This window comes from Dermacentor andersoni, chromosome 11 (assembly GCF_023375885.2).
Source record: "Dermacentor andersoni chromosome 11, qqDerAnde1_hic_scaffold, whole genome shotgun sequence".
Classification (NCBI taxonomy): domain Eukaryota; kingdom Metazoa; phylum Arthropoda; class Arachnida; order Ixodida; family Ixodidae; genus Dermacentor; species Dermacentor andersoni.
The window spans coordinates 33,044,057-33,069,339 of NC_092824.1; the positions used below are offsets into that span (position 1 = coordinate 33,044,057).

General features: G+C 48.7%; 1 long non-coding RNA gene across 3 annotated transcripts in view; it reads left to right on the forward strand.

Moving 5' to 3' along the window:
• The window catches only part of LOC126517516 (uncharacterized), a 43,112-nt gene extending 22,313 nt beyond the window's left edge, over positions 1–20,799 (forward strand). For all 3 annotated transcript variants that reach the window (XR_011891163.1, XR_011891162.1, XR_008609814.2), the window contains one exon: positions 20,557–20,799. This is a non-coding gene — a long non-coding RNA (uncharacterized lncRNA). The remainder of the gene's footprint in view (positions 1–20,556) is intronic.
• Positions 20,800–25,283: the final 4,484 nt, after the last annotated feature.

The window sequence follows — 25,283 nt, forward strand, 5'->3', positions numbered from 1 at the left end:
GTTCCTGCTCCACTCAACACAAGCTGGCTACCTCATACCATCCTCAAACCAATGGCCTGACAGAGCGGTTAAACCGTACTCTTACCGATGTGCTGTCCAAGTACGTTTCCAAGGACCACCACGACTGGGACATTGCCCTTCCTTACGTCACATTCGCTTATATTTCTTCCCGACATGACACCGCCGGATTTTCTCCCTTTTATCTACTCTACGGTCGCGAACCAACCTTGCCCCTTGACACGGTACTTCCTCCTGCTTCGATCTCAACAAGCGAGTATGCCTCGCTGACCATACACGCCAGCTTGCCCGTGCTCGACTGACGGACTCGCAAGCCACTCAGCAGCGTCAGTACAACGCCCGCCACCGTGACGTACAGTTTTCGCCTGGTGCGCTCGTGTTCTTGTGGTCGCCCTCTCGTCACGTCGGACTTTCAGAAAAGCTCCTTTCGCGATACACAGGGCCCTACCACGTGCTGCGCCAGGTGACGCCTGTGACGTACGAAATTGCTCCTGTGAGCTCAACCTCGTCATCTACTCTGACATCTAGTGATGTCGCCCACGTCAGTAGGCTCAAGGCCTACTACACTGCTTCCGAGTCCGGCCTTTAGTCGCTCCGGGACGGTGCTTTTGCCGCCGGGGTAGTGCTACGGAATAGTATTACCAATGACGAAGAGGCGAGCTGTAAGAAGACGACGACGATGATGATTGGAGGCTAGCGCGGGCTGTTGCCTCTTGGCCAAGTGCGGCGTATTACGTTGTAAATATACTTGTATATAGCTTTTCATCTGCGTCTTCTTACGTAGCAGTATTTAACATCTTCACTAAGTTACACAAGTTATCTACTAGCTTGAGCCACTTGGGATGTGCCGGCTACAATCTTACCAAGTAAAAATAGGTTCCACTGGGTGTGTGGCCCTGTTATACAACCTGCTGCTTGCCGCTGCCCGATCTAGCAGGCAACTTTGGTCGATGAGCATGTGGGTGAACATACAACCTTGACATTCCATAGCTGATATTTGTGTGTGCCATTTCTTGATATGCCAAGGTGACACAACGGGCATGCAGCCTAAACATAAAGCCATAGTGTCTAATCAACAACAGAGATCGCAGCGTCCAATGCGGCCCCACGTTGAATAGCCATTGTAACCTAGTTGCTGCCAGGATACTACCAATCGGGAGAGCGACTGCTTGCTACGGCGTTTCAATTGGAGAGCAGTAATTACGACAAGGTCTATGGTAAAGTACTGGCATATGAGCGAGTCGGTAGCCACAGCTACCAAGAGTGTCTGCTGTGAAACAAGACACCAAGCTCGTAAGATTTAGACCACGTGTAGCGTAAATTTCGGTAACTATCCACCATGTTTACATAGGCCTGCCGGTGTGTCTGAAAGAGGATCGACAATCACTTGACAAAGATAACCACTCACGCTTAGCCAAGCACTGCAACAGCTCTCATTGTGAACCTGTCCGTTGTAATACTGTGATTTTGTTTGCACACAAAACCAAAACACTCGAAATAACCGAAGCATTCCATATCAGAAAGCGCGTCGATATGTGTGTGAGCCCTGTGTAATACTAGCTGACAAGGAATTAGCCTTTCCTTTATTTGGGGGCACGTGTCCCTTCTTTCCTCATGTAGATGCTTTGTGTTATTCATATATATTATTGTTGCATATCTATATATATATATATATATGCAAGTGTCCAGTTGTGTGTGTATGTAACTTTCCCAAAATAAACAGATTTGCGAGTCTGCGCTTGTGCCTTGCCTTTGCCTTGTGTCCTAGTTTGTTGCGTGAGCGCGGCAATATCATTATGACGATGTATGGTGTTGAGGTATTATTCAGCATTGCGGTTGGCAGTGTGTCGAGTTATATGTCCGTGAGATTTCGTCTTGCGCGGATGGAATTCGGTACAATATCGTCATATTATTTATCTAACATATCAACATATCATCACCAATGTTTGCACTAATCATACAAAAGAATGCTGATCGCATTAACGTCGCCTGTCATTTACAGAGTGGATGCGCCACCGAAAAAAAGAAAACCAGAGTTACAGTGATTTTTGCAAGGCACCTGTGCATATGTTGTTATATTTGTTTGCGTTTTGTTTAAATTTACCTTTTTATAGGTGCAGCTGTATAATCCTCTTCTTTTGTTAGTGTGAATACCCATCTTTGCTTATTTTTTGTTTATCAATTGTTGTGTATCTGGTGCCGGCATATTGTAGAAAATTGTATTGCGATAGCAATTAAATGGACTCTCCAAGCGAATTTCTGCTGCCGGCGTCACCGTGCGGTTCCGTATAAAGTCCAAAGGCGATAACACCACCGCCTCGCACCCTACGCTGTATGCGCGAGTGAAAGCGTGCAATGAGAGCTGATGATCGCGGCTGAATCTCGCCCGCGCGAAAGGGACAAATGCGAAAAAGCTCGCCGCCTTCTCTCGCGCGCCAGGCCTCCAACATTGGGAGAAGCCGCGGGAGGGGAAGGAGGAGGCACCTCACAGTAAACATTTAAGGGGCTTTACCCCCCAGGCGTTCTCCTCCGGCTCTAACTGAGCATGTGCCGGCAGTAAGTGGTCGCGCAGCTGTATATTGAGAGCGATCTGCGTGGGGGGCAGACTATAGGTGCGTTGGTGGCTCGTAGCTCTTTGTCTGCTCTCGGCACTCACTTGGCGTTGAAGCGATAGACAGCAGGAATGTCACTTCACTCGCTGCTGCTGCCGCGTTTCCTCACGCCAGCATTTTGACAGTGCTCACAGTCATCGAGTGTGATGTGTCCATGGTAGCTGTGCGCACTGGCATCATGCTTAATAGTTTAGTTATTCATCGAGTGTTTGCAAGTGGATACGATTCATAAAAGTATTATCCTGACTTCGTATGTGTGTCTGCTAACTTGCTATCGTAATCGATCCTTCGCTTTCCGGTGGAAACTGCGTTTTGTGTGTGTGTGGGGGGGATCGGTATCTGTGTGTGTGTGCGCGCGCGCGTGTGATAGCCCATTCTTGGTTGAGACAATGGGGCGTGCAGTACATGTATTGTTAAAAAATACGCCAGAACGGATCTCACTATGAATGCCGACGGTTATCGGAGTAGCAGTAGGACAGTGTATTCAAACAAACCATATTCAACAAACCATATTCATGAAGTCCCGTATATTTGCCTAGCGTAGTGGAAATCCTGAAACTTTAGTCGCTTCGGCTAGATGCCACATACTTCGATATCGTCCTGCTTTGCTATCTCACTTGCTTTCCAAGGTCGCCTATGAGCATGGAGACATGAAGACTACTGTATGACGCCAATGCAGTGACAATGAAATAATGAAGAAATTATATTGATGAAACGACAAAGATGCATAACGACGACACCATGACACAATTCGATGTGGATTCCTACATTATGACAACGGTGTAACGACGACAACGGGACAACAATGGCATCGAACACTGACATTATGACGACTGTAGGACATCGATAGCGTGACGATGATGGTATGGCGCCAATTGAATGAAAAATCGGGAATGATGAAGACGGCACAACGAGTACAGCATGACTATGATGGAGTGAGAATGGTTACATGATGGCGTCTGTCTCGAGACGATGCAAGGACAACAGCGGCATAATGAAGACAAAATGACGACAGAATGATAATGACACAATTAGGAACAAGTAATGACGTCGATCGATTGACGAAGGGGGTATGACGGCTATGGTACGAAGACAATTTTATGACAATACTGAAGGGATGACAATGGTTGAACGACAACGTGGCGATGATGCATGACTACAAATGTATGACGACGACGTCATTACGAGGGCCGGAAGTCGGAGTTACAGTGATGACGATAGAAAGACTGTGAAGGCGCCTTGACGACCGTATGCCGACGAATATGCGACGACGACTGTATGAGGACGATGGCAATGGCATGGGGATAATGAGATGGCGAATGCATGATCGCAATGGTGGGACGATGACTGTATCACGAACCTTGTGTGACGACGATGACATGGTGACGACGGCATAAAGCGAGTAACGGGATGAAGCGGGAGAGCCAATAATGGCACGTTCACGACAGGATAACGGTGATCAGGGACGATGCAGGCATGTCATAGCGACTTTCTGACAATGACGGCATCACAAGGGCGGCAATCACGATGGAATGGCAGCCGCATGATTGCAGTAAATCACAAAGTAAGACTGACGTCCATGGAACGATGAATGCGGTATTACAACGACGGCGCGGCCTCAATGTGATAAAGGTTCTGAAGTGGTGACAATGATCAATGAAAGTGTTACAGCGAAAGCCTGACGATGGTGATGACATAGATCGTTGTCATGGCGACACGAGTGGGTCGTATGGCAAAGCTAGAGTAGTGGTGAAGCAACAACCACGAACGCATACCTAGTGGCACAAGCTGTTCGACAACTTGGCCGACTGGGTTGGAGTAGAAGGTGTGACGATGACAGTGTGATGATAGTTAGATCACGAAGCTGTAATGACGACTGAATAACCAGGACGGCATCGCTGCTGCGATGTAACAAAGAATTCATGACAATGGTGTGAGAAAGACAGCATAAAAATCGTTGGACGACAAAGCTGGAAACACGACGATTTAATGACCAGAGTGGCATCACTATTACCATGTGACAACGAATGCATGACGATGGTGTGACAAAAACGGCATGAAGAACGTTGGATGAGAAACCTGAATTACGGCGATACAACGACCCCGACGGCATCACGACCACGAGCCCAAATCAAATGGCCCACACTTTTAGACAACTTTGGCTACTGGGTCGAGCTTTAAGGCCTGATGATGACGACATGACGAGAGCAAGATCACGAAGCTGCGTCACAAAACTACCACGACGACGTCAATATATCTGTATGATAAAAAATGCTTGGCGACTGTATGACCACAATGCCGCGGTGATCACCAAAGCATCCCGACCAGGAGCGGATGCTTAGTAAGTCAAGCTATTGGGCAACGTGGACTACTGGATCGGAGTGACCACGATGGCTTCGTGATCTTACCGTCGTAAGACAACAAAGCTGGAATAACTACAATGGATTGACCACGATGACATCGCGACCAGGAGCACATGTCTTGTGGTCGAAGTAGGTTTACAACTTTGGCCACTGGGCTGGCGTAACAGAATAGATAGATAGATAGATAGATAGATAGATAGATAGATAGATAGATAGATAGATAGATAGATAGATAGATAGATAGATAGATAGATAGATAGATAGATAGATAGATAGATAGATAGATAGATAGATAGATAGATAGATAGATAGATAGATAGATAGATAGATAGATAGATAGATAGATAGATAGATAGATAGATAGATAGATAGATAGATAGATCCGAAATGACTGCATTAGGCAAAGTGCCGTGAAGCACTTTGGGCAGTAGGCGTTCGCGACTAGAATGATAGAGCAGCGAGAGGTAATACAGCCGATCGAGCACCGAAACAAGGTTTGCCTCTCTCCCCGTCATTCTCTCTCACAAAGCCACAGCCCCACTGCTGTTAGTTTACAGTACAGTTATCTCCCTCGCGGGAAAGGAAGTCGTCCCGGCGACCTAGGGGTCGGACAGGTGGGTCATAGTACGGCTTTAGACCCTGGACATGCACAATTTCACGTCCTCGACGGCGACTATCCAAAGGTAGCTCAAGGTTTTCCACAATATAGTTGACTGGAGAAGTTTGGTTGATCACACAGTATGGGCCCTGGTACTTTGACGCGAGCTTTGTTGACAGTCTAGGGATAGGAGCTGGAACCCAAAGCCACACTAGTGAGCTAGGATCATAGGATACCGGGGCATGGGAAGTTTCTCGATGGTGCTTCTGGCGTTGCTGGTTTCCTGCCGCAAATATACGGGATAGCTTGCGACATTCTTCTGGGTGTGCAACAGCTTCGGAAAAGGTGATGGTTTCCGTGGTGTCAGGGCGGTACGGAAGGATTGTATCCATTGTGGAAGAAGGTTCGCGCCCGTACAGGAGAAAGAGGGGCGAAAATCCCGTTGTATTCTGCGTGGCGGTATTATAAGCGTAGGACAGAAAGGGTAGAACATGGTCCCATTTGCTTTGGTCGGATGCAACGTATGTACATGGCCAGCATGTCACCAAGAGTGCGATTAAAGCGCTTGGTCATGCCATTTGTCTGTGAATGATATGCAGTAGTGGTGCGATGAATTGTGCGGCATTCTTTGAGGAGAGCCTCGATGACGTCGGAGAGGAAAACGCGGCCTCTTTCACTAAGTAATTCCTTGGGAACTCCGTGGCGAAGGATGATGTTGCGCAGGAGAAACTAGGCGACGTCACGTGCAGAAGCGCTGGACAAAGGGGAAGTTTCCGCATAGCGCGTAAGATGGTCGATGGCCACGATTACCCAGCGATCGCCGTCTGATGTGGTTGGCAGAGGTCCATAAATGTCGATGCCTATTTGATCAAAAGCATGTGCAACGGCTGCAATAGGGCGGTTGCACGACGAGGGGGATCTTTGTGGCGTTGGCAAACGAGGAAGGAGCGTAAATAATGACGGATGAATCGATACATGCCCCGCCAGTAGTAACGAAAGCGTAGACGTGCGTATGTCTTAAGTACACCTGCATGCGCGCACTGGGGGTCGTCGTGGAACGCTGCAGAAATATCCGAACGCAGATGCCGAAGGATGACAAGCAACCATTTGCGGCCGTCCGGGAGGTAGTTGCGATGGTACAAGAGCCCGTCGCGAATGCAAAAGTGATGTGCTTGGCGACGTAATGCGCGATTGGGAGTGGATGTCGATGGGGTGGACAAGAAACTCAGCATCGACAAGATTTATGAGCCTTTGTTCTGCTCCAGAAGAATGTCCGTGGCAGCATGGGAAGACTCGGAAAATGAGGCCTGCGGGGAGCTAACCTCGTCTGTTAGTGGCAAACATAACAAGGCATCCGCATCCGAGTGTTTTTGGCCAGAACGGTAGAACACTCGGATGTCGTACCCCTGCAGTCGAAGGGCCCATCGAGCAAGACGATCAGATGGTTCTTTTAAGGAGACAGCCAGCACAGCGAGTGGTGATCAGTTATCACGTCAAATGGGCGTGCACAGAGACACGGACGGAATTTGGTGATGGCCCAAATTATAGTCAGGCATTCTTTTTATGTTACCGAATAGTTTGATTCGGGTTTAGTGAGTGCACGACTGGCGAAGGCTGTATCGGACATGGGCTGTCTGCGCTACCTTATCAGGACAGCACTGATATCATGCGTGCATTTGACTATTTAAGAGCGTGCCAATAAACCCTTCGCGGTTTCTTGTTCCTGCTATCGTGTAGTTGCCGCGATCTTTACCAGACACATGTCACGCGCGTTACATGGTGTCAGAGGTGGGTCTCAGAAGCGTCATCCGCCGATGGCCTGGCACCAACTACAGCGCACCACGTGCTATCTCCTCTTAGGGCGACGCTAGTTCCAAAAAGGTCGGGTCGCACCAGTAGGCCACCGCAGCGGCTTCGGTACAACGCGGCCTTTAATCAAGTAACCTGAACTGTTGTGCTTCTTCGTTACCCATCAGAGGATGTATCGGACATGCGCTGTCTGCGCTACCTTATCAGGACAGCACTGATATCACGCGTGCATTTGACTATTTAGGAGCGTGCCAATCAACCCTTCGCGGTTTCTTGTTCCTGCCATCGTGTAGTTGTCTCGATCTTTACCAGACACACGTCACGCACGTTACAAAGGCGACAACGTACTCATCAAAGCCAGCCTTTCTCTGAGCGAGAACGGCACCAAGGCCGATGCCAATGGCATCCGTGTGTATTTCAGTTGGAGCGCTTGGGTCGAAATGGCGCAGGATTGGTGGCGACGTCAAGAGACGGCGCAGGTTTGTGAATGCGGCATCGCAATTCTGTGACCAGGTCGAAAGGTTGTGGCCACCACGAAGAAGTTGCGTTAAAGGTGCTATTACGGTGGCGAAATTGCGCATGAAACGGCGGAAGTATTACGCTAACCGAACGAAACTGCGCTGTTCATTCAGGGTTGTTGGTCGCGGAAACTGGGCAACAGCTTGTAGTTTCGCTGAATCAAGGAGTACTACTTCTTCCGACACGACATGACCGAGGATGACAAGCTGTCAGGCAGCGAAGCGACACTTCTTCATGTTAAGCTGGATGCCAGCATCGGCGATGCACTGGAGGACGCGTTCAAGTCGAAGTGGGAAGAAAAGTCCGGTGAAAAGATGACGATGTCATCCAGATAACACAGACATATCTGTCAGTTGAGGCCGTGCAAGATGTCGACCATTCTCTCAAGTGTGGCAGGCGCGTTACACAGGCCAAATGGCATCCCGCTGAATTCGAATAAACCGTCAGGTGTGATGAAGGCCGTTTTTGGATGGTCTGACTCGGCCACTGGCACTTGCCAGTACCCGGATCGTAAGTCTAAAGAGAAGAATTCGGCGCCTTGGAGGCAGTCTAGCACGTCGGCAATGCGGGGAAGTGGATAAACGTCCTTGCGGGTGATCTTATTGAGTCGCCGGTAGTCCCCGCAAAAACGAATTGTGCCATATTCCTTTTTGACCAGCACTGCAGGAGAAGCCCAGTGACTGTGCGAAGGTTTTATGACGCCGCGTTGTAGCATGTCTCCAACTTGCTCAGCGATGACGCTACGCTCCGTGGCGCATACACGAAACGGCTTGCGGCGTGAAGGCGTATGGTTGCTGGTGTCGATGTGATGGACAACAGTGAAAGTACGGCCTAAGCGAGATTGTTGTAGGTAGAATGACGTGCTACAACGGTCAAGGAGATCGATGATCTGGCCGTGCCGACTTGAAGTGAGGTTGGAATCAATACACCGGGAAAATGTTGGGTCACACGGCGTCGTGGGAGGAGAAACTTGAAGAGCCAGAGCGTCCACCGGAGGAGAAGCCGGGTCGTCAGGCACATCGTAAAGGAAGCTCGGTTCGATTTCGTCAGCATAACCAAGACACTCATCGTGGAGCAGGCTAGCAGGGCAAGGAAACAGTTCCGATATACAAAGTGTGCTGGAACCTTGACGAATCGCAAGAAGCGCAAAAGGAAGCAAGAAGGGACGACGGCGAGGAACAAGTTTAAACGGCGTGAAAAGAACTGTGGAGTCGGAAAACCCAACACAGGGAACGGGTACAAGTGCGGCAGAGTATGGAGAAATCTCGGTGTTGGAGGTCACGAACACACGACCAGAAGCGTCATCATTATCTTGAAAAACGGCGTTGGCGACAGCGCGAGTTCAGCACGGGCACAATCTATAACGACATGATTAGAGGACAGGAAGTCCCATTCTAAAATCATGGCATGGGAGCAGCGAGGCAGAACAATGAACTCAACATGGTATAAAGTGCCGCTTATAACCACACGCATGGTACACTTCCCTAAGGGTTCAATCGGCACAGCGCTTGCTGTACGTAATGAAATGGCAGAATATGGCGTCGCGACTTTTGTAAGGTTAAGACGAAGCTGGTCCGAAATCACTGATATTGCTGCTCCCGTGTCTACAAGCGCATGAACGGCAATGTCTTCTGCATAAGCTTCAAGGACGTTCGCAGGAAATAAATGAGGTCTTGAGGAGTTTATTGAGATCGCAGTTCTTGCCTGTGGAACTGCGGTCCTTCGTTTTCCTCTCGGATAGCTTCAGGGCGACGGATAAGCGGCGAGAGAGAACGCCGACGGGGAGACGGAGACTGACGGGAATTGAAGGTTCGGGATGCAGGAGGCGAGGCTTCGAAGGGCTGAGCGGCAGAAGTGGAACGGGTCGGAGAGTCGAAACCGTTGCCTTTTGCCCTCGGAGAATCCGAAGGATACCATCCGAGCCGGCGCCAAAGCCGTGCTATATGCCGAGGTAGGCCGCACGAATAAAAGATAGGCCGGTTGTCATGGGTGCGCCATGAATTGACAACAGTGGGCGCAGACTGATGGAAATATTGGCGACGTGCGCGCACGAGCTGCTGTGGCGGCCAGTAGCTGCTTGTAAGTGCATATGTTGCAGCTGCTTTCGGAGGTGAGGGAAAGGTGCTCATTAGTCTGGGTTGATTAGCTGCAGACGGAGGCCTTGGATTCGCGACAACGGCAGCATACGTAAGCGGAACAGGCGTAGGAGGCGGTTGATGAGCAAGTGGTACGGGGTTAGCGATTTGTTCTTGTATCGCCTGACGGAGATCGGGAGACAAGGGCGACTCTGACGCTGGACTGACTGGCAGAAGAGAGAGTTGGCGTGCCACTTCTTCTCGTACAAACTGTTTGATTTGGTAAAACATTGCTGAACTCAGAGCTGAAAGCGCGAGGTCCGGAGCGAGCGCGTGGCGCGTAAAAGCCGTTGTTTGCGCAGCTCCTCGTAGCTCCGGCAAAGCGTTATGAATTCGTTGACTGTCTGAGGATTCTTTCCCAAGAGCATTTGGAAGGCGTCATCTTCTGTGACTTTCAAGATGTTCTTGACCTTGTCTTCTTCAGTCATATCTGGGTTGATACACCGGAAATGTCAACTGCATATTCAATATACCTCGTAAACGTTTCGCCATTGTTTTGGGCACGCCAGCGAAGCTGTTGTTCAACCCTAAGTTTGCGCACAGCAGGGCGACCGAATACATCTTGAAGTGTCGTTCGGAATGCTGTCCAGGTGGAAAAGTGAGCCTCATGTTTGGGGAACCAAAGATGGCCGACTCCGGAAAGGCAGAATGATACGTAACCAAGCTTGTCAGCTTCAGTCCATTTGTTGTGGGCACTCACTCGGTTGTAAGATGACAGCCAATCCTCTACGTCATGATCGTCAATGCCATTGAATATGGGAGGATCACGTTGGCGTGGCGCACCAGAACAGACTACCAGAGGCGGTGCCTAGGGTGGATCGGTAGGACTAGTTTCCTCAGGCATGGGAGATGTGGCAGGGATCGTCCGGCTACGGAGTTTCAGGTTTGCAAAAGGTCCAGCACCTCCACCAAATGTCGTGAAGCACTTTGGGCAGTAGGCGTTCACGACCAGAATGATAGACCAGCGAGAGGTAATACAGCCGATCGAGCACCGAAACAAGGTTCGTCTCTCTCGTCGTCGTTCTCTCTCTCAAAGCCACAGCCCCACTGCTCTTTAGTTTACAGTACAAAAGAAATATATTTACGTAAATAAATAAATAAATAAATAAAAATGTTCATCAGTCGCAGATCGGGGCCCCAGTTTTGGCATAGGTGGATTACAAAAGCGAGAAAATGTCCCCCAGAGTCTACGTAGTTTTGCCTCCTTCGAGGAAAGAACTGAGCAGCGTGGGCCGGTACCAAAGGTGGTGCAGTCTAATATAGGATCTCAAATCGCCAGCTACAACACTGGATGGATGAATAAAACTGGCGCACTGTCACTTTTATTTTATTACTCCAATGTTCGGCCCGTGGCGGTAACCGTATGAAGCTTGCATTCTTTATGAATCTATGTGCACAGTTTGCTATCTCTCGCTTTTATCAGCCGCGCTTTGCGGCATGCGAAAAAAATACTGTTATTCATGCGTTCCACTATTGTGCCCGTTAACAAATGTAAGCTAGTGCGCGCTTGCACATGTTACCGTTTTTCTAAGCAAACTGTCGCTTTCAAAGTTTACGCCCGCGCTCAAGTAGCTATACTCGTGGACAACTTTCGCTGGCAATGAAGGGAAAGCTACGAAGGCAAAGCACGCACAAGTGAGAATGCTTCTGAAAAGAGCCCGGTGTTTTCCACGTTAGTTTCGGCTGGGAAAAGAAAAAGGAAAGAGAAAACATAAAACACCTTATTAGCCGCAGTTAAATAAGGTAAACATATCATTAAAGTTAAGGTTTACTTATTTTTCGGCTTTTCCCTTCGGCGTCTGGGTAAACACGAAACCGTACACGTTAAGCTGCGTCGCTTCGGCCTCTGTTCTGAGCAACCAAAGCACTGCCAAAAGCTGGTGGACTATGTGGCGCAATAACACATATGCAGAAGCTCCCCCCCCCCCCTTAGCTTTCCATTCATTGCCACAGAAATTTGTGCGGGAGTATAGTTGGCGTTGGCATGAGACCACTATATGTGTGGCTGCGGTGTAATGCATGGCATAAACAACGAGAAATGGCTGTGGCACAATGAGTACAACGCCGTGTTGTACTACATGGGCCATTTGAACCTGCCATCTCACGCGTAAATATTACATCGAAGCTGTTAGCCTCTCGTTGGCCAGCATTTTCCGTGTGTGGTGATTCCGGAGGTAGTGCAATACCGGGCCAGCCCGCGGCGGAGGTGAACCAGGCTTGAAGCCCTCAATAAAGACAAGCCAGAAATGCAGGCATTCTTTGAAATCACCCACGCAACACACATAATATCACTCGTTTAAATACAGAACAAGCACAAAACAGGCATCCGAACCACATAATCAACGATAAGGAGGAGGAGGAAATAACTTTTTTGAGTCATGAGGAACCCCTCCCCACCCACTCTTGGTTTAGTGGTCGGCAGGGGTCGCGGGCCGCGCCCACGTTGGGACGGGAAGCCCGTGAGCCTCCGCTCTTTCGTGAGCCCTCTGGACGGCCCGGAGCTGGGTCTGGTGGTCGTCGCTTCGCAGGGCGTCCACCCAGTCTTCTTCTTTAGTGAACACGGTGCCGCTTAACGCGGAGCATTGCCAGAGCATGTGCGCTAGCGAGCAGTACGATTCGCCACAATCCGGACATTGCGGCTCTACTTCTGGTGAATAACGGCTCAGTCTCCCTCTCGAGGGCAACGACCCTGTCAGAAGCATTCTGAATATCGATGACTTTGGTCTATTGAGTTTAGCGTGGGAGAGCCGGAAAGTCCTCCTCGACAGCAGATAGTGCGCTATTTTGTTGAAGGTGAGCAGCGGGTCTCGGTGCTCCCCTCCCTCCCCGCCACTTCGCTCGCCACGATCGCCGCGGTGCGTGAGTCCTCGCGCGCGTCCGTGCGCCACTTCGTTGGCGTTGGGAAATTCCGGGTGCACGTCGGCCCCCATGTGGGCTGGAAACCATTTGACGAGGTTCTAACCCGCGGCTCCCTTGCTGCCGAGGACGGCCGCCGCTTCCCGCGATATCGAGCCCGAGGCGTATGCTCGGGCCGCCGATCGCAAATCTGCGTAGACGTAAGGACGTTCGGGGCCTCGCATTGCCATGGCTATTGCCACCTGTTCGACCACTTCGGACGTTACCAACCTTGACCGATGCTGCGTTAATTATTGTACCATCCCAGCGTATCGAGATGGCCGCGTAGCGGTCGCTGCGCCTGTACTGGGCCGCGTCTACGAATGCCGCCAGTCCCGGGCAGTTGGCGGTTGATTTCAGCAGTGCTCGGGCCCTCGCATTTCGGCGCCCCTCGCTGAATTGCAGGTGGACGTTTCTCGGAAGCGGTTCTACCTTCAAAGTGCCCCTGACCGCCGCGCTGAGCGCAACCTTGCGTGCGTTGCACTCTACCTCTGCATTTATCCCTGCTTCTTCTGGATGCGTCTGCCGGCCCTGGTGGTCGACAGCCGCACAACCTGTGCCTTGGTCTGCGCTTCGATGATTTCTAATAGTGAATTGTGGACCCCTAACCGATCGAGCCGCTCCGTACATGTAGTGATCGGAAGACCTAGTACCCTTTTGATGCTCTTGTGCATCAGTGTCTTTTTCTTGGCCGCGTCTCTCTTGGTCCATTTTAGCGCCGAGGCTACGTAATTTACGTGAATCATGAGGAAGCCGTGGTAAAGTCTGATTAGATTGCTCTCGCTGAGCCCTCCCCTGCGCATGTTCTGCGCAGCCGGAGCATGTTCTCCGTTTTGGACGTGAGTTTCATGACAGTTTGTGTGTTACCGCCTTTCGCCTCAATTAGCAGCCCCAGGATTCTTATAGTGTCCACTCTGGGAATCGGCTGGCCGGCACTCGTGTGTAATGTGATCGGTATTTGATCGATCGGCGTCAAATTCCTAATGCCTTGTTTCGAGGGCCTGTACAGCAACAGTTCCGATTTGCTGGGTGACAGACGGAGTCCCGTTTTCTTCAGGTACTCTTCCGTTGTGTCAAGCGCCTCTTGAACAGCGCGCTCGACTTCTGCGTCGGACCCTCCCCGGCACCACACCGTAATGTCGTCTGCGTACAGGGCCTGATTGACGTTGGTCACTCTCGTCAGCCGGTCCGAGAGTCCTTTCATTGCCAAATTGAATAATAGTGGGGAGAGCACCGCCCCTTGTGGGGTGCCCCTCACGCCCAGCGTGTACCAGTCGGACGTGGCATGTCCTATTTTGATCGTGGCTTTCCTGTCTCTGAGGAAGGAGCCTATGTAAGAGTGGAATTTCCGGCCGAGCCCCTTCACCGAGATTGTTTCCATTAGAAATCAATGTTTGACCGTTTCGAACGCTTTAGTTAGGTCCAGTGCCAGTATGCCCCTGGTGTCTCTGGTCATGCCGTCAGTTATATCCTTCTTGAGTAGTAACGTCCTGTGTGGAGAGGCTCGGTCTGAAGCCCACCATGTTATGTGGGAAGAGGCCCTTTCTCTCTATGTACCGCGATACTCGGTTATGTATGGCATGTTCGGCCATCTTGCCTACGCTGGAGGTTAGCAATATTGGCCGCATGTTCTCCGCCGCAAGTGGTTTACCGGGTTTCGGTATTAGTATGACCGAGGCCTCTTTCCAGACCTCTGGTACTCGTCCTGTTTCCCACGCTCTATTGATTTCTTCGGTGAGCTTCTCAACCGACTTTCCGTCTAGGTTCCTCAACACTTTGTTCGAGACCCCGTCCGGGCCTGTAGCGGAGCGTCCGTTGAGGCCTTGTAAGGCATCCCAAATTTCCGATTCCGTGAAGGGCGCGTCGAGTTCTTCGACCTCTGCCCCGGCGTATTATGGATAGTCGCCGTCGCCTGACGGACCCAGTGGGAGATACGTCTCCGCCAGCTCCTTTAGGAACTCGTTTTCCGTTTTGCCCTGCTCCTTTTGCCTTTGTAAAATCCTATCGATTGCCAATCTCTGATTGCCTTTGGATTGCCTGTCGTCTAACAGTTGCTTTAGGAGGTTCCATTTGCGCCCGGTTCTCATTTGTCCGTCTACCGATGTGCACACCTTGTTCCACTGTTGCTTGGAAAGCTCAATCGAGTGCGCTTCGATTTCCCGGTTTAGTGCCGCTACTTTCTTTCGCAGTCTGCGATTCAGTCTTTGGGTTTTCCACCTGGCCGTGATGGAATTCTTGGCCTCTAATAGCTGTGCCAATCTCGCGTCTATCCTTTCCACGTTCAGTTCAGTTTGGACAACCTTCGTCGCGGTGCTAACGTCCTCTTTGAGCCTTCTAAAAAGACTGTCTAGATCCGCGTATTCGCTTGTGTCTTCCTTCCTTGTTTTGCGGAAGGCGTCCCAGGCGGTGACCCTAAATTCTCTCGGTGGTGCCGCCCTGATGGGGATCGTGACCGCCAGTATGTAGTGGTCGCTGCCGAAGTTCTCGTGCAGGTTGCGCCACTCGGCCCCTCGTACGTTCCTGACGAAGGTCAGGTCGGGCGTCGTGTCCCGCGCCACCGGCGTGCCTAGTCGAGTCGGATAGCGGGGGTCCGTCACCAGCTCTAGCGAGCACGTGGTGACTGCTCCAATAGCCGCTCTCCCTTAGGCATTGGCCTTGCGTAACCCCAGGCTCCGTGGGGCGCGTTAAAATCTCCTGCCACTATTAGCGGGGCTGTCTGTGGTCAGAGGGCGGGCTGTACACGTTCACTACGAATACGCTGTTTTTCAGCCAACTGTTCGGTATGATTTCGATCACGGTTACCTCCGCTTTGGCGTTGCCTAATTTCAAATCTCGTTCCTGGAAAAAGCATTTATTCGCGACGAGGGTCGCCACTCCGCTCTTACCCTGTTCTAATTTCGACGAGGCGACCCGGTAGCCGGGCAGGGTCGCCTCGCTACCCAAAGTTTCTTGTAAGATTATGACGTGCGGTTTGTCCGCCTGTGAGGCAACAAACTGTAGCAGCGGAGCCTTGCGCTTTTTGAAGCTAGCGCAATTCCACTGCCCCACTACCAGCTCTCTAGTTGAGTTGTTCGCCATGATTGATGCCTTGGATTTGTTTAGCACCTGCAGGCGCCATGCGTGCTTCGATACGCGTCACTCTTGCCGCGAGCGCTACCATGCTTTCCGCTAGTTGCTGGACCATTAGCTGCAAAGAGCTAATCGACTGCTTAATTCCCAATAGGATGCTACTGGACTCGGGTTCCGCCGGGTTTCCCTCCTCCGTCAAGGGAGGGGCCCTGCGTTTCACCGAGCCAACCGACTGCTCCCCTTGCGGGGTCGTGGTACTTTGCGGCACCTGCTGCTGCTGTTGTTCGACTAGCTGGGGAGTGGAAGCTTGTTTCCGAAACGATTCGAAATCCGCTCTCATTTGCTGAACAATAAGGAGTTCCTGAGAACAATGCGAAGCACACACCGCTCCCCGCACATCTTTCCCGATAAAGATGACTGCTGCACAAGCTGCCACGGAGACGGCAGCTTGCAGTGTGGGGAGTGAGCCTTTGTCTATAAAAGAACGAGCCTGGCATCTGACTTTATTCTTTTTGCAGCACCTCTATGGGCAGGCAACGCATAGTTAGGACTTTCTAGGAGCAGCGGAAATACAAGGAGCGCCAAGGGAAAAAGAAATAGCAATGCGACCAGTGCCAGCGTGCTGTCGAAATTCCCGTTGCTACCATTACTGTAAATTACCCTTACTACCATTACTGTAAAGCAATAAAGCATTGCATATCTGCCTCAGCAGTTATAGCCGTGGTTTTCAACGGCTTCGCTGGACAGCCACTTTGGCGGGACCAGGATGGCGAGTAATATATTTAAATATTACTTTAGGAGGCCCGATGTGAGACGAGACAGAAATGAGGGCTCCTCAAGTTACTTTGAAGCTATTCTCCTCACTCCCTACGCATTTATCGATATGCCTATTTTAAAACAATACACTACTTGTCTGCCTGACGGCCTACATCTCTACATTCATGCTGATGTTTATATGGGTCGCTAAATGCTTCGTATCAGGATAACTATGTTTCGCACTTAAACGAAATTGTGGCCTAATGATTGGAGTACTAGGCTGTTTCACCGGTTTTACAGACAAGATTTTGTATTGAAAAGGCATGGAACGAGGTGAGTCAGGAACATCCATTTGTGTAGCTAGAAGTGCGTGGTATCTGGCTAAGAATGCTCTTCGTTCAAAGGGGGTGGAAAGTCAACCCTATGCATATGTTTTGTCTCTTTCCTGTGTCATTTTTCGCGCACTACAACGCCACCAAAGTGTACGGTACCAAGGAGCCAAAGCGTTTACAGTACATTCCATTTACTATTCCTCATTCGGTACCATCGTTGACACTGAGTCACAAATCATGGCAATTGCGGAGGCGCCGAGTGTCATGACGGCTTATGGAAGAATTACAAAGTGCGAAATGAATGAAAAATAAGGGGCGTGGTTACAATACACGGCTCCTGGCAAGACAGCTTTCACGAATTGGTTATCTCAGCAAAAAACTGCCCAGCTCTTCTGCACGAGGCTTGAACGCTGGCAGAAATGAGCCATACAAATAGTAGAAATTTAAAAGTCGCGCGAGCATAAGCGCCTAAGCACAATAAAATGGTGAGACGTGCTAGTTGGTCTATATTTGTCGGTAGAAGGTTTTAAAGCACCACATCTGATAGACACAAAAAAGTACAGACACACGATAAACAATAAAGAAAAAATGTCAGCTCAATCGTTCCTGTCATTTTATTTGTTTCTAACCCCTTTTTTTCTGTTTTTTCTTTCGACCATCGGAACCTTCTTTACGTGTAATAAAGATGCGACAATGTTTGGGTCACACAGGGAACGCGATAAGTTGTACTCAGCAGATATCTCCATTACGGTATGTTTGACACAGATGTGCCACAATCTATAATGCTACTTGCTCAGGCAGCCTGCTCTGTGGTTTGAATGAAGGCGTGTTTTTGGTTGTATTAAGTCACGTTGGTGGATATTATGTACATTGCTGAAATCAAGGTAATATTGCTACTAGTATTCAGTTGATGGACCTGTTCCGCCTTTCGGATTAGTATGATGTTGGCAGTATTCCAGCTCTCCCGTAAACTCAGTAATGAAGAATCACGTATGAAGGGTCGCAAGTTTTCCATTATATTATCGGGTAGCATACGAGGGCTCACTGGCCAGTTGTCTGCTCTCAGCAGCCTTTACTATGCGAAACCCGCCGCTCAAATGAAGTTTCGTGTCCGCGATCTTGTTGGCAGACAAATGACTGCCACAGTAGCTTAATTGGTTAAGCACTTTACGTGAAATGCCGGAGATCTGGGTTTGGTACCCACCTACGGCACGTTCTCCTCTTCACCTCTTTTCACTTGCCATTTTGTTTTATTAGGATTGCAATTATATGGCCCCTCCAGGCGAACCTATGCTGTCGGCACTGACTTAGAATTCGGTGCCTATTCTTAGATATGCGTGCTGTATATCTATATATGCCTTAGGTGCAAGGTAGATGCCATACTACCTTACCGCCAAAGGAGTTCTCTTCTATTCCTGGCTGATATTTTTGCAGAATTAGGCACAATTGCAGTGCGCAAACAAATGTAATTACACATTTCCTTCACAGCGCGAGCCTTTTATTCAAAAGCTTAACTATTACTAAAACGAGCACAGCAACACTACTCCTCACAATCTGAAAGCGTTGTAATTTCACGGTCTCGCTCTTTGCGGGCAGCCTGGGAGATGCTATGGCATGCCCTACACGAGGTGTTAAATGTTTTGAGCGTGCCCGAAATTAATCCGCACATGAGTATGTCGCACGAGCGTATACTCAGAGCACTGTCGCAGAAGTTCAAACACAATGCCAAACCTTGCTGTCGCTCTAAGTGCCTCGGCCGTCGTGCGAATCTTCCAATTCTGCATGTATTTTTCACCTAAACCTATCAAATAGTTTCCTCTATGATTTTTCTAGCTGCGTTGTCTTTTAGGTTATAAGGTGGCAATGAGCAAAAGACGAGCCCTCTGGATGCCCTTAAGCTTCTCCGCAGGAACATACGAGGGTCGTTCAAGTCAATCCGGGACTTTTTAAAAAACAAATAGAAGAACAAATTTCAAGGAGTGGAAAGTGGATTTATTTTTCCACATAACCTTCAGGAACAATTATACACTTATCCCAGCGTTTAACAAACACTTGGAATGCTTCGGCATAGAAAGATTTATTATTACGATGGAAATACTGTAGGACACCATTCTTCACTTCATCATCAGTGTTGAAATGTTTCCCTCCAAAGAATTCCTTCAGGGGCCCAAACAGATGGAAATCACTTGGTGCTAATCAGGACTACAGGGGGCTGTGTGGTAATATCTGCCAGCCAAGTTCCTGGATTGTTCGAAATGTGCGTTGAGCTGTATGCGATCGTGCATTGTCTTGCAAGAAGACCTTTGTGATCAAACCCGGACGTTTCTTCGGTAAACCCTTGTGCACATCACGCAGAACACGGCAGTAATACTCACTGTTGATAGTGACAACATGGCGTAAGAAATCAACGTGAATGATTCCCTGTTTATCACAGAATACACTTCGCATCACTTTACCAGCAGACGCACCTGTTCGAAATTTCTTGGGAGGTGGTGATTCCGTATGCTTCCACTGCATCGATACCCTTTTGAATTCTGGGGTGAAATGCTGAACCCATCTTTCGTCACATGTCAAGATGTGATTCAGAAAATCCTGGCCTTCCCTTTCGTAGCGTTCCTTCAGTTCTCTACAGACTTCAACTCTTCTCTGTCTGTCAATAGCAAAGAGCTGCATTGCGACCCAGCGTGCCCTCATTTTTCGGAACAACAAATTATCATGAATTATTATGTTCATTGTTCCTAACGACAAATTACACACCCTTGCAATTTCACGACAGATTATGGGACGATTGTCCACGATAAGCTGCTCCACGCGCTGAATGTTCTCAGGAATGACTATTGTGGGCTGCGGTCCACCACGATCGCGATCGTCAATAATAGAGATATGGCCATCTTTGTATCGCTTACACCATTAAAATGTCTTACTGCGACTGAGTGTCGCATCACAGTACTGAGCCTGAAGTCTTCTGTAAAATTCAGCAGGTTTTACGCTCTCGTTCACTAAAAACTTAATCACAACACGCTGTTCCACGTGGACGTTCACACTGTTGTCCGCCATCTTGAATAACAGTCTTTCTAGAAGAACGGGAAATGAGCGCCGTCTACCAGTAACAGGACACAGATGCCAGTTTCTCCTGCATACAAAACCTCCAGCCTAGGCATACATTTAAACCGGAAAAGAAAGAAAGTCCCGGATTGAGTTGAACGATTGTCGTACGCTTCCTGAATATAAAAGCTTGATGTACTTGTGCCTTAAAAAAAATCATGTCAGCAGTAACACCTTCATCGAGACGGTTGAAAGCATACAAGGTCTGCTGTGTGGTGGCCTGTGTCACATGTTGAACTCAGTCGACAGCATTTTTGTTTATTTTCCTTGCAAGTTAACTTCTTCGCGATTTGTTAATTAAGCTTGATTGCCCTAAGTATTTATTTCATTTCTTTTTCTTAACAGACACAATTGACTGCGAGCTCCATGTGAGGCACCACAATAGGAAAGGAGTGTTCAACTACTGCGAACTTTATTACAGAGTGTATTGCCACGGAAAGATATTCCAGATTTATTCGGAAGCCTGCAAGAATTAAAAGAACGTGCTCACGAGTCAAAGAAGTTGTCATAATGCGGAATAACTTTGCTGCACCTTATTGGGACGACTGCGCTAAAGTAAATTATAATAAAAGCTCCTAAGGAAACAAAGATTTCGACATGTTTTACCATATGTTGATCATCAGATAACAATTGTAAAAAAAGCGAATGAAATAAAAAAAAATCATGAGCCATACCACTCTGTGAAGGGGGATGACCAGCGAAGCTGTGTTGTACACGACAAAGAAGTGACATAGAATTTCGAACAAGAGTACGAACAGATTTATTGTCTTCATCGGTGGTCATCGTGACGTAAGGTATGCACACACGTTTATTCTTTATGCGAGCGCGTTCATTCGTGCTATACATCCGTTTCATACATTCGTGTTTTCATTTCGCGATATATTGAGACAACAAATCTGAGACCAAAATCGTCGCAACGAGTAGCAGTGGGCCACTGCCGTCAGTGCCTTGGCAGGCGGATGGCAATATAGGAATGCTGGCATGATGAGCAGCAACGGAGGCAGCGGTGAAAGAAGATGACAACGACGAACGCGCGAGCTGTGGCACGAGTCATTGCTGATGGTGATAGTTTTTCTGCTCATATTTGTTGATGGACACAACAAATTTCCGGAATCCTAGCTATAAACAGCTTTGCTGCAATTCGCAATTAACAATATATTCAAGCGGGAGGGATGCGTTCACACAGGAGTGCTCCCAAACCCGGCCGAGTTCATATTTTCCAGCCGAAAACAATGCGTACAATGAGACGACTGTGTGGTTTATATTTTTCACACAACTATACTTAGGAAAATACGTCTAAAATGTCACGTGAAGTTTATCAAATGGTTAAATATTTCTCCCATCTTGACTAGAGGCTGATAATTCATTCTGAGCCTTTTCAATATTGATCGATAAGCGTTAGTCACGTTGTATTTTAGGTATACCTTCCACTTAAGAAATAGCAGCTTTAGCAGGAGCAGCAGAGATTCTTTCAAAAATAGATGTCGCTGACACGCTGTACACTTGCTTTAAGCGGGGTAACTGTATTTTCTGGCCCAAGCCCAGCGGCCTCGCCGGCTGCTGAGAAAGTCTTGCGAGTAATCCCCGCAGCAAGCAACATGGCTACTTTTTAGAATATGGCGTTTGTTGTTGTGAGTCCATCATATGAGGCATCTATGAAACCACACACCTGAACGTCTATTTGAATCTCGTTGCTTGGGAACACACTACAATTTAATCCATTTGTAAACCGTCGTCAGGACACTCGAAACCCTTCTGTACGAATAGTACGAATTCCTAGAACATGCCGCTGCGATGAATAAGCCCTTTGACATCGGCGAAATAGATAGTTACGCCTGATAAAGCTATGTCACCACAAGCAGCGGTTAAAATAAAATTATGGGGTTTTACGTGCCAAAACCACTTTCTGATTATGAGGCACGCTGTAGTGGAGGACTCGGGAAATTTCGACCACCTGGGGTTCTTTACCGTGCAACTAAATCTAAGTACACGGGTGTTTTCGCATTTCGCCCCCATCGAAATGCGGCCGCCGTGGCCGGGATTCGATCCCGCGACCTCGTGCTCGGCACAAGCAGCGGTGTAAGGCACTTTATTTGTTACTTGTAAGAGCACCATAGCTGTAATAAGTCAGAAAAAAATTCGTGTCACCTTTGTTGTTTTTCTTTCTTTTTTTCATTTTCAGCGCTGCAAACGCCCGACAGTGTTTCTTGAAATCAGATGAGGTACTAAGACCTTCCTTCGTTATAAGACAATTACAAACACCTTGAGCGATTATTAAGCAGATGTTCAACTTTGTCTTCGTCTGTCATGGTGGTGCTAACGATTCCGCATAGTTCAAAACAGCCTGCACGTACGTTGTACAATTTTCGCCAGGTAATTGAGCTAGTCGGGAAAGTGTCAGCTCAGACTTCGTTTTCTTGGACATCGGGTCCCCAAAGCACTTGATGAATTCTTCTACAAAATTATCTAAGCTTGTCAGAAGGTTTTCGTGGTTTGCAAACTAGAAGAGCGCGGTTCCATCGAGAAAAAAACCACGTTATCGAGGTGCTTCGCATTGCTCCAGTGGTTGTGGCGACTCACTATTTTGTACTGTTTCAGCCAGTCGTCGACGTCAGCGTTCGCCTTCCCCGAAAAGGTGGGTGGCTCCCGCAGCGGTGTCCAGTAGCCAGCCTGCCCTGCGTGATTGCTGTATTGTTCACCACCGGTGGGGGCGTCATTGCCTTCTCCGGAGTCGGCCATGTCCGCTGCATGTAGTTGTAAACCGGCCGAGCGTCTACTTCGTCGGACAGTCAGTAGAGCTGGTTCCTCCAGGATCGTCCCCGATTTACCCCGCACTTCCACAAAAGATGTTACGAAATATGTTTATTTACAAAGTGAAACGAGGCCCAGAGGGAAGCCACAGGGAAGACCCAGCCGGTGCAGAGTACAGCCGAGCCAACGCACGCACACCCTACTTCTTTCTCTGCCTCAGCCGCGCAGTGCTGCAACAATAGTTTCCGTTGATGTACAGCCCGGCGAGTGCCGATCTTTCAGGAGTGTAGGAGGCTTAGAGGCTGCGAGCTATGCTTTCCCCCGTTATGGATTAGACTCCAAGTTTTCCCAGCGTGTGGGCTGCGGTTTCCGTGGAAGTTCTAGCGCCTAAGTTGTACGAGGGAGAATAATGAAACCACAACGCGATTTATTTCGGCTTTGTATCAATCACATGTATTGTTGCGAAATCTAAACAAATGAGGAACGTCATAAATGGTTTAAGCCAGCCGCCAACTGCAGTAGCTGTAATCCATCCGAGAGTTCATGCAAGGTTAGTGGCACACTTTCTATAAGACTGTCCTATTCCAGTGAGTCTGTGGACTCTTTGAAATGACATTGCATTGCATCGCAGTTATTTTAGGCTCTTTGCACCAGCATTTACATACAGACGAACACCTTCATGCTGCTACCACACCATCACTTACCGTACCAGCTGGAATACTTGGAGAGCTAGTGCACTTCGAAAAATATCACTCGTATATTTAGGAGATTTTCGGGGTACGGAAGCAGGAAGACGCCCTTGAAAAGCTCTTCAGACACTTTCGCAAGGTGATTACCGCTAGCGAATTTGAAACTAACACACATTTTGCTGACTATAATCTCTGCACCCGCGGTCACCGTCGAGTGCACCATAGTGCGGATAATCTTTTCGCCCACAATGCAACTCTGTCAGGAGCATACTCTAGGCATTCGCTAAGCTAAGCCTGTTAGACCAGCCCAACAATTTTCTGACCAAACCCTTCACTCCCAGAGAGCTTAGCCTAATCGAAGTGTACAAAGGCATCAAGATACTTTGGTCGAGCGATGCAACAACAACGATAGAAATTCACGTCTCCTGGATCGACACGTGGACGTTATCAGAGGCAATCGTGGTGCGAGTGGACCGTTTCTTTTATGCTTACAGCATCTATCAGCAGTTTTTCCTGTGTAACCTGTAAAGTGTGCACGCCCCACTATCCCATCGTTCGCCACCATCTGCTACTCATTTTTTTGAACTCTCATTTATTCTGACTCCAAAGTGGCAATATTTCTCGTGACGAGGCGTGCGCAGTTACCTATCTCATCCGACTCGACGTCGCCCTTTACAAGGGCTGTCCCCTTTCTGATGGGCAGGTATCCTTGCCGCCGTCCACCATGCGAAGTGGGGTTGATCTTCGTGTCGAAGAAGATCCTGATGGTTGCTTGGATGGCGGGGATGATGTTTCTCATAAACTTCACTCACACCGACATCACTTTGTGACGCGCTGTTCCGCTATCTGAGCGCGAAATTAGGGTCATTGAGGAAGACACGGCGAGGTTAGGCTCCGGCGCGAAATATTCATGCGTGAACATTCTGCTGCTAACACAAGGTGAAGCATTGAATTGCCAGCCGTGGCAGTTGCATATCGACGAGAGTCATAGGTAAAGAAAAGCTCTTGCGCTTAGATTTAGTCCACCATTTATTGAACCCTTGAACCCTTGAAACGTCCAGAGGCTATTTCGTAAGGGGAACATGCGTATGCAATATATATATATATATATATATATATATATATATATATATATATCATCATCATCATCAGCCTAGTTACGCCCACTGCAGGGCAAAGGCCTCTCCCATACTTCTCCAACTACCCCGGTCATGTACTAATTGTGGCCATGTTGTCCCTGCAAACGTCTTAATGTCATCTGCCCACCTAACTCTCTGCCGCCCCCTGCTACGCTTCCCTTCTCTTGGAATCCAGTCCGTAACTCTTAGTGACCATCGGTTATCTTCCCTCCTCATTACATGTCCGGCCCATGCCCATTTCTTTTTCTTGATTTCAACTAAGATGTCGTTTACCCGCGTTTGTTGCCTCACCCAATCTGCTCTTTTCTTATCCCTTAACGTTACACCCATCATTCTTCTTTCCATAGCTCGTTGCGTCGTTCTCAATTTCAGCAGAACCCTTTTCGTAAGCCTCCAGGTTTCTGCCCCATATGTGAGTACTGGTAACACACAGCTGTTGTACACTTTCCTTTTGAGGGATAGTGGCAACCTACTGTTCATGATTTGAGAATGC